Source organism: Arachis ipaensis, chromosome B10 (assembly GCF_059453495.1).
Source record: "Arachis ipaensis isolate K30076 ecotype BB chromosome B10, ASM5945349v1, whole genome shotgun sequence".
Taxonomy (NCBI): Eukaryota; Viridiplantae; Streptophyta; class Magnoliopsida; order Fabales; family Fabaceae; genus Arachis; species Arachis ipaensis.
In genome coordinates this window covers 54,214,310-54,224,288 of record NC_142435.1, presented here as the reverse complement: position 1 = coordinate 54,224,288, position 9,979 = coordinate 54,214,310, and the positions used below count along the sequence as shown (strand labels likewise).

The following is a 9,979-nucleotide window of genomic DNA, read 5'->3' as shown; positions in this document are numbered from 1 at the left end:
GCTCAGCTTTTGAGGAGGAAAGTACTTGGCTAAGAAAGCCGTGACCAGCTTATCCCAAGAGTTCAGGCTGTCTTTGGGTTGAGAATCCAACCATAATCTAGCTCTGTCTCTTACAGCAAAAGGGAAAAGCATGAGCCTGTAGACTTCAGGATCTACTCCATTAGTCTTAACAGTATCACATATCTGCAAGAATTCAGTTAAGAACTGAAAAGGATCTTCAGATGGAAGTCCATGAAACTTGCAGTTCTGCTGCATCAGAGAAACTAATTGAGGTTTCAGCTCAAAGTTGTTTGCTCCAATGGCAGGAATGGAGATGCTTCTTCCATGTAAATTGGAATTAGGTGCAGTAAAGTCACCAAGCATCTTCCTTACATTATTATTATTTTCGGCTGCCATCTCCTTTTCCTATTCGAAAATTTCTGAAAGGTTTTCTCTGGATTGTTGTATTTTAGCTTCTCTTAATTTTCTCTTCAGAGTCCTTTCAGGTTCTAGATCTGCTTCCACAAGAATGTTCTTATCCTTGCTCCTGCTCATATGACAACAAGAAGGCACAGAAAAATAATAATAATAATAGAGATCCTTTATACCACAGTATAGGGATCTCTGTGTGAGTGGAAGAAGAGGGGGAGACAAAGAATGTAATATAATGGAAGAAACACAACTGTGAGGATGGAAGAGATGTGAGATGAGATGTTAGGATATGAATGAATAAATAGAATAAGATGGGAGAGAGAGAATTTTCGAAAATTATTTTTGAAAAAGAGTTAGTGATTTTTGAAAATAGTTTTTGAAAAATGTTAGTAATTTTCGAAAATTATGATTTAAAATTTAAATTAATTAATAAATTAAAAAGAAATTTTGAAAAATGGGGAAGATATTTTCGAAAAATGAGAGAGAGAGAATTAGTTAGGTAGTTTTGAAAAAGTTAAGAAACAAATAAAAAAATTAGTTAGTTAGTTGAAACAAATTTTGAAAAGATAAGAAGTTAGGAAGTTAGAAAAGATATTTTGAAAAGATATTTTTGAAAAAGATAAGATAAGAAGATATTTTTGAAAAGATATGATTGAAATTAGTTTTGAAAAAGATTTGATTTTTGAACAAGATTTTGAAAAAGATAAGATTTTCAAATTGAAAATTTGATTTGACTCATAAGAAACAACTTTGAATTTTTTTTTTTAAAATTTTTTAAAAAGTCAACTCAATTTTCGAATTTGATGAGAGAAAAAAGGGAAAGATATTTTTTTGATTTTTGAAATTTTTATGAAAAACATGAAAATTATGCAATGCATGAAATTTTTAGATCAAAACAATGAATGCATGCATGAATGATATGAGTGTCAAGATGAACACCAAGAACACTTTGAATGTCAAGATGAACATCAAGAACATATTTTTAAAAAATTTTTGATGCAAAGAAAACATGCAAGACACCAAACTTAGAATTCTTTAATGCTTACGCACTAAGAATTCAAGAATGCATATGAAAAACATGAAAAGACACAAAACAAAAAATCATCAAGATCAAACAAGAAGACTTACCAAGAACAACTTGAAGATCATGAAGAACACTATGAATGCATGATATTTTCGAAAAATGCTAGATGCATATGCAAGTGACACCAAACTTATGATATGACTCAAGACTCAAACAAGAAACAGAAAAATATTTTTGATTTTTATGATTTTCTAATTTTTTTGGATTTTTTTCGAAAATTATATGAAAAAGAAAAAATAAGGATTCCAAAATTTTTAATATGAATTCCAAGAATCTTGCATTCTTAGTCTAAAGCTTCAGTCCAGGAATTAGACATGGCTCACTAGCCAGCCAAGCTTTCAAAGAAAGCTCCAGTCCAAAACACTAGACATGGCCAATGGCCAGCCAAGCTTCAGCATTTAACACGAGAGTATATTGCTCTTGATAACAAATTGCAAGCCTCAGTCCAAATAAATTTAGACATGGCTTTACAGCCAGCCAGGCTTTACATGCTTCATGAAACACTAGAATTCATTCTTAAAAATTTTGAATAAAATTTTTGAAAACATTTTTTTTTTCGAAAACAGATGAGAAAAGTTTTGAAATATTTTTGAAAAAATTTTTGAAAAGAAAACGAAAAGAAAGTTACCCAATCTGAGCAACAAGATGAACCGTCAGTTGTCCAAACACGAACAATCCCCGGCAACGGCGCCAAAAACTTGGTGCACGAAATTGTGATGTCCAGGCTCAAACTATTCCTGGCACGTGAGCAACTTGGTACGCGTAATCGTGATTACACATTCATAATTTGTCACAACTTCGATACAACTGACCAGCAAGTGCACTGGGTCGTCCAAGTAATACCTTACGTGAGTAAGGGTCGAATCCCACGGAGATTGTTGGTATGAAGCAAGCTATGGTCACCTTGCAAATCTCAGTTAGGTAGATATAAATTGATAATGGTGTTTTCGAATATTATATAATAGAATAGGGATAGAGATACTTATGTAATTCATTGGTAGGAATTTCAGATAAGTGAATCGAGATGCTTTCGTTCCTCTGAACCTCTGCTTTTCTGCTATCTTCATCCAATCAGTCTCACTCCTTTCCATGGCTGGCTTTATGTGATACATCACCACTGTCAATGGCTACTTTCGGTCATCTCTCGGGAAAATGATCCAATGGCCTGTCACGGCACGGCTAATCGTCTGGAGGCATCACCCTTGCCAATGGCTTCATCTTATCCTCTCAGTGAATAATATGCTCACGCACCCTGTCACGGCATGGCTATTCATATGTCGGTTCTCGATCATGCTGGAATAGGATTTACTATCCTTTTGCGTCTGTCACTAACGCCCTGCAATCGCGAGTTAGGAGCTCGTCACAGTCATTCAATTATTGAATCCTACTCGGAATACCACAGACAAGGTTTAGACTTTCCGGATTCTCTTGAATGCCGCCATCATTCTAGCTTACGCCACGAAGATTCTGGTTAGGAGATCTAAGAGATACTCATTCTAGCTTAATTCATGTAGAACAGAAGTGTTTGTCAGGCACGCGTTCATAAGGGAGAAGGATGATGAGCGTCACACATAATCATCACCTTCATCACGTTCTTGGGTGCGAATGGATATCTTTAGAAGCGAAATAAGAAGAATTGAATAGAAAACAGTGGTACTTTGCATTAATCTTTGAGGAACAGCAGAGCTCCACACCTTAATCTATGGAGTGTAGAAACTCTACCGTTAAAAATACATAAGTGAAGGTCCAGGCATGGCCGAGATGGCCAGCCCTCAAATGTGATCTAAGATAGCATACAACTGATCAAACATGCCTAATACAATAGTAAAAGGTCTTATTTATAATAAACTAGCTACTAGGGTTTACATGAGTAAGTAATTGATGCATAAATCCACTTCCTGGGCCCACTTGGTGTGTGTTTGGGCTGAGCCTGAGTGTTGCACGTGTAGAGGTCCTTCTTGGAGTTGAACGCCAGCTTTTGTGCCAGTTTGGGCGTTCAACTCTGGTTTTGGCTCCTTTTCTGGCGCTGGACGCCAGATTTGGGTAGAAAGCTGGCATTGAACGCCAGTTTACGTCCTCTATTCTTGGCCAAAGTATGGACTATTATATATTGCTGGAAAGCCCTGGATGTCTAATTTTCAACGCAATTGGAAGCGCGCCATTTTGAGTTCTGTAGCTCCAGAAAATCCACTTTGAGTGCAGGGAGGTCAGAATCCAACAGCATCAGTAGTCCTTCTTCAACCTCTGAATCTGATTTTTGCTCAAGTCCCTCAATTTCAGCCAGAAAATACCTGAAATCACAGAAAAACACACAAACTCATAGTAAAGTCCAGAAATGTGAATTTAACATAAAAACTAATGAAAACATCCCTAAAAGTAACTAGATCCTACTAAAAACATACTAAAAACAATGCCAAAAAGCGTATAAATTATCCGCTCATCAGTGATCCTCTGAGAGTCATGTGAAATTGCTTGGTTATGGGGTGTTGATGGTTGATGGTAAGTGTTTTGGTTAGTGGATTGGTTATTGGATGGATAATGGTTGGAGTTGGGGTAATTTTTTGGGGTTTTTTGTAAGGGTTTTAGTTAGTTTGCTGCTGGTTGTGGTTTTGGTTGTTTCTTGAAGTGTTTTGATTTGAGTTCCTCTGCCATGGTTGTTGGTTCTGGTTGTGATTATCCCCCCATCTGAGGTTTAGGTGGTTCTTCCAGGATGGATTGTAGGTGTCACCATAGACTTCATTTGGCCCAGAATTTTGGTTGTGGCTGTACTAGACTTGTTCTTGCTGTTGTTCTTATTGGTTCTCCTCATTCTGCCCCCAAGGAGTTGTTTGTTGGCTTGTGGCATTCACTGCTGCTACTTGTAGGTCATCAATTCTTTTGGCCATTTGCTCAAATTATTGCTGAATCTGCTGCTGCATCATTTTGTTTTGAGCTAGAATTGAGTCCATTCCTTCCAACTCCATCACTCCTTTCCTTTGTGAGGGTTGGCGTTGCCTTTGGTGAGCAAAGAAATACTGGTTGTTGGCCACCATATCAATGAGATTTTGGGCTTCCTCTGCAGTTTTCATTAGTTGTAAAGAGCCTCCTGCTGAATAATCCAAAGCCTCTTGAGATTTCAGTGTCAAGCCTTCATAGAAATTCTGCAATCTGTCCCACTCACTAAACATTCCTGGTGGACACTTCCTGATTAGAGCTTTGTATCGTTCCCATGCCTCATACAAGGGTTCAGCATCCATTTGAGTGAATGTTTGCACTTCAGTCTTCAATCTAATAACTCTTTGAGGTGGGTAGAACTTGGCAAGGAACTTAGTTACTAGATCATCCCAATTGTTGATGCTGTCTCTTGGGAAGGATTCCAACCATTGAGTGGCTTTGTCTCTGAGAGAAAATGGAAATAACAGTAGCTTGTAACTGTCGGGGTGCACACCATTGGTTTTGACAGTGTCACAAATCCTCAAGAAGGTGGACAAGTGTTGGTTAGGGTCTTCAAGTGGCCCTCCTCTATAAGAACAATTGTTTTGAACCAAGGTGATGAGTTGTGGCTTTAGTTCAAAGTTATTTGCATTAACATTTGGGGTAAGAATGCTACTCCCACAATGTCTAGGATCTGCACATGTGTAGGAAGCCAAAACTCTTCTCTGTGGTGGGTTATTGTTGTTATTGGCTGCTCCTTCAGCTCCATTTGGTGGATTTGTTAGGTGTTCCTCCATATCCTAGAACTCTTCTTCTGACTCCTCTTCTCCAACAATGTTTTTCCCTCTTTCAGCTCTTCTCAATCTTCTGAGGGTTCTTTCGTCTTGTTCACAAAAAGTGGGTGTAATTCTCCTTATACCTGACATACAACCAAAGCATAAGAATCACACAACACCAGAAAGGCAATAACACTTCAATCCATGGCTGAAGTGAAATGTTAGTTAGCTTAAGCAAAAATTCAAACAGTTAGCGTGTTAGTCAAAAGTTAAAGAAACAAAAAAAGAAAAAGTGCTTGATCTAGATCAACACTTCACTTAATCATTGTCAATCTATTTCAATCCCCGGCAACAGCGCCAAAAACTTGATGTGTGAAAAACGATCCAACACAAAACTCACCGACAAGTGTACCGGGTCGCATAAAGTAATAATAACTCACGTGAGTGAGGTCGATCACACAGAGATTGAAGGATTGAGCAATTTTAGTTTAGTGGGTGATTTAGTCAGGCGAACAAGAGTTGATTTGAGTGATTTATAATTGACAGAAGCTAAATTGCATGAATTGTAAATGGGGATGGGAAATTTGCAAGGAATTAAAGAGAACAGAAAATAAAAGTGCTGAATCTTAAAGAACAAAAAATTAAATGGCAGAAACGTAGAACGCAAGAAATTTAAATTGCAGAATCTTAGAGTGCAAGAAATGTAAATGGCTTGAATGGTAAATGGGTCAGGGGTGTGGGATTGCAAGAATTAAACAAAAGAACAGTAAATCTCAACACATAGAAGAGTAGAAGATGACTTGAATTGAACCAGATCTAGAATGGAAATGCAAATAAACTTGAAAAGCATTCAACAGCAAAAATAAAATGATGGCTCCAGATCTCAGGACCCAAGAGACTAGATAACCAAGTCTAGATCTCAATGCCTTCCTAGATCCAAATTTAGAATTCAATTGCAAAAAAAGGTAAAGATCAAGCAGTAGAAGAAGCCAAGCCAAATTCAATTTCCAAAAGTTGCAGTAAAGTGAGACAGAGAGATCTCAAGGTGAGATTGAGACAGAATTTCCTCAATTCTCAACACCCAAGATTTAAGACAAGCGTAAATGAAATTTAAAACAAAAAAACTAAGAGGAAGAGAATTCAATTCCCCTTCCCCAAGACCCAGAATATCAAAATAACTCCTAACCAAAAGCTCACCAAAACTACCCAGCAAAACTAAAAGGAAAAGCTCTTGACAAACTTAAATTCTAAGATATTTATATACTCTCTTCAAATGATCTTCAAGCCTTGAATTGGGCCCTTGCTCTTGATGGAATTTAGTTGACAGAAGCCTCTGTTGATTGCCCTTGGAGTTGGAAAGAAACCCACTTGTGAACCAGGTCAGAACCGGGCCATGAACCATTAAAGCTTGAGTCAAAGTTTGAGGCAAACTTTGACTCAAGCTTTTTGTAGCAGATTGCCTCCCGTGCTTTCATCCACGTTTGGCTCAAAGTTTGAGGTCAAACTTGAGCTCAAACGTGGATCCTCCCTTGCATGTCCTTTGGCCAACGTTTGGCCCAACGTTTGAGGCAAACGTTGGCGCAAACGTGGCTCAATCAAGCCTTCAATCAGGGACTCTTCCTCATACTCAAATGGTGCCAACGTTTGACCTCAAAGTTTGAGGCAAACGTTGGTACAAGCTTTTTGCTCCCTGGGTCTTCTTTATGTGGCGCCAACGTTTGACTCAAAGTTTGAGGCAAACGTTGGTGCAAGCTTTTGATGCCTCCAGGGTGAAGTCAAGCTCTTCCTCACGTTTGAGCTAAAGTTTGAGGCAAACTTTGGCTCAAGCTTTTTGTCCTCTCTTGCTCTTTGCCATTCCTTCTTTCTTCAACCCTCTTCCAAGCTCTTTTCACCTATCATCAATCAATCAAAAACATCAAAGCTATGCTCAAAATCATGAGATTGTTTCTCTTTCATAATATATGACAATTATAGCACAAAATCTCATGAAAATGCATTAATTTATCCATGGTTGATTGAATCAAAGGAAACATGAAATTCTACCCAATTGGCTTACTTATGGCTCAAGAAAGTGCATAAAATCTATTGAAAACCAAAGAAAAAGACTAGTGAAACTAGGCTAAGATGACTTGTCATCAGGGGTTCCTCTAACCAGGATTATATGTTTTGGAGTATGGGTCATGGTGCTGCCTGGGTGAATTTCCAATGTAGTTGGCCTATTCCTGATCACCCTTTGCCTCTTCATTCACTCCTTCTTGAGTTGCTGCTGAAGTGGCGATTGCTGCTACTTGATTTCTCTCCATCTTCTTGGTAAGGTCAGCTAATTGCTTGGTAATCATCTTGTTTTGAGCTAGCAGTGCATCCATATTGTTCAGCTCTATCACTCCTCTAGTGTTGCCTCTTTCAGAAGCATAGAAATAGTCATTCTCAGCTACAGTCTCAATGACATCTATGGCTTCTTCAATGGTTTTCTTCTTGTTCAGAGATCCCCCGGATGAGTGGTCTACTGCCTTCTTTGATTCATACAAAAGGCCTTCATAGAAAATGTACAACTGCACCCATTCATTGAACATATCTGGCAGGCATCTCCTTGTCAAGTCTTTAAACCTCTCCCATGCTTCATATAGAGTCTCACCATCCTGCTGCCTGAATGTTTGTACCTCAGCTCTCAACCTGTTGACCCATTGAGGAGGATAGAATCTTGCCAAGAACTTGTTCACCACATCTTCCCAGGTTGCTAAACTCTCCTTTGGAAAGGATTCCAGCCATTTAGATGCTTTGTCCTTGAGTGAGAAAGGGAACAGAAGTAGTTTATAAGTGTCAGGATGAACACCATTAGACTTCATAGTATCGCATATCCTCGGGAAGGTGGTTAGATGTTGATTGGGGTCTTCTTGGACACTTCCTCCGAATGAACAATTGTTCTGAACAAGGGTGATGAACTGTGGCTTTAGTTCAAAGTTGTTGGCATGTATGGTTGGCCGTTGGATGCTACTTCCACAGTTTCCTGGGTTTGGATTGATGTAAGAACCCAGAACTCTTCTCTCTTCCCCAGCCTGATGCGCTGGACCTTCTCTGCCATGGTTGTGAGCCTCTTCTTCATGATGGTTTTTCATATTCTCATCCATGTCTAGTTCAAAGTACGCTTCCTCTTCCTCTGCACCAACTACTCTCTTTCCTCTTGCTTCCCTCCTTAATCTAAGGAAGGTCCTCTCAGGTTCAGAATCAAAGGAAGTTGAAGCCCCGCTTCTTCTACCTGTCATACAACCAACAAGGCACAAGCAAGAGAGATAGATGCAGACAGTAATTTCTACATAAATGTTGTTAGTGTGAGTGATGTAATATATCAAATAGTTAGTGGGTTAGTGACTGAATTATAAACAACTAAGAAAATGGGTAGGGGAAAGGGAAGAAAATAGCCAAACAGAAAGTAAATTACTCAAATGAACTTAAATCAAACAAAATAAAAACAAATGCTCAATCTAGTTATCCACCAATTTAATCATTGTTGATACAAAATCAATCCCCAGCAACGGCGCCATAAACTTGATGCACGGAAACTTGTCCTTTAACAAATCTCCCTCGGCAAGTATACCGAATTGTCGTCAAGTAAAAACTCACAATAGAGTGAGGTCGAATCCCACAGGGATTGATTGGTCAATCCACTTTAATTGGAAGAATGTTCTAGTTGAGCTAATTAGAAATTGGGTTGAGAATTGCAGGAAATTAAATGGCGGGAAAGTAAATTGCCGAAAATAAATGACGGAAGGTAAATTGTAGAATCTTAAATGGGGAAGGGGAGTTTAGCATGAAAGTAAATAGCAGAAAGTAAAGAGAATGGGTAAGATCAGAAATGGGGAGTTCATTGGGCTTAGGAGATGTTGCATTCTCCGGATCAAGTCCATTTTCATCTCTTCCTCAATCAATGAATTTATTGATCTCCTTGGCAATCTTAAGTGATTGAATTCCAATTCCTTGGTAATTCAATCTCTCATATCAGATCAATAGCCAATTCCTTGGTCTAATTGCTCATGAGAAGAGATGAAGCGTGGTCACTGATTATACCACATGTATTTCCAAATCAAAGTATTGGGAGAATTATATGTCACCATATCCGCCCAAACCCCAATTTGGTCCAACATGAGAAAGCAATTCTAGCATGATCTCTTCATTCCTCTTCCAAGGTTCATAAGAGATCCAAGTATGAATAGCTTCTTTTCCAAGATAACTACTCAATTGGATGAACATTGAAAGCTTTCTAGTAAAATCAAGAGAAAAGAGAGAAGAAGGATAATGAAAACTATTATTGATCCATCAAATTACAACAGAGCTCCCTAACCCAATGAAAGGGGTTTAGTTGTTCATAGCTCTGGGAATGAAAAGCATAGAATGAGAGTACATTCTGAGAATTAAACTAAAAGTTGCAGAGAAAGTAAAATACAGAGAGTAATTCTAATAATGCCAAAAGCTCCCCTCTAGTTCAAAGTTCTCCCTATTTATACTATTCTTCTGATCTTTTGGTTGGCTCTTCAAGTCTTGGATATGGGCCTTTGGATCTTGAGTTGAAGTAGTTATCTTCTTCAGTTGGCTTAGCTTTACTTGTAGAGAGAAAGTGTGAAGTAGGCAGGGATTCTAGCTTAGGACGTTAGTGGCGTTAACGTTAACTGAAAGTGTGGGTTCGAGAACGTTAGTGACAATCACCTTTTTCACTAACGTTCCTAACCCAAGGATGCTCCACGTTAACTTCAACGTTAGTGGCATCAATGTGACCACTAACATTGCCTCTTGGTCCTTC

At 38.5% G+C, this 9,979-nt stretch overlaps 1 non-coding gene across 1 annotated transcript; it reads left to right on the top strand.

Moving 5' to 3' along the window:
- The first annotated feature begins 7,752 nt into the window (after positions 1 to 7,752).
- LOC148580082 (small nucleolar RNA R71) lies at positions 7,753 to 7,859 on the top strand. Its single transcript, XR_015899191.1, has one exon. It is a non-coding gene; the product is annotated as a small nucleolar RNA R71 (small nucleolar RNA).
- The last annotated feature ends 2,120 nt before the right edge of the window (positions 7,860 to 9,979 follow it).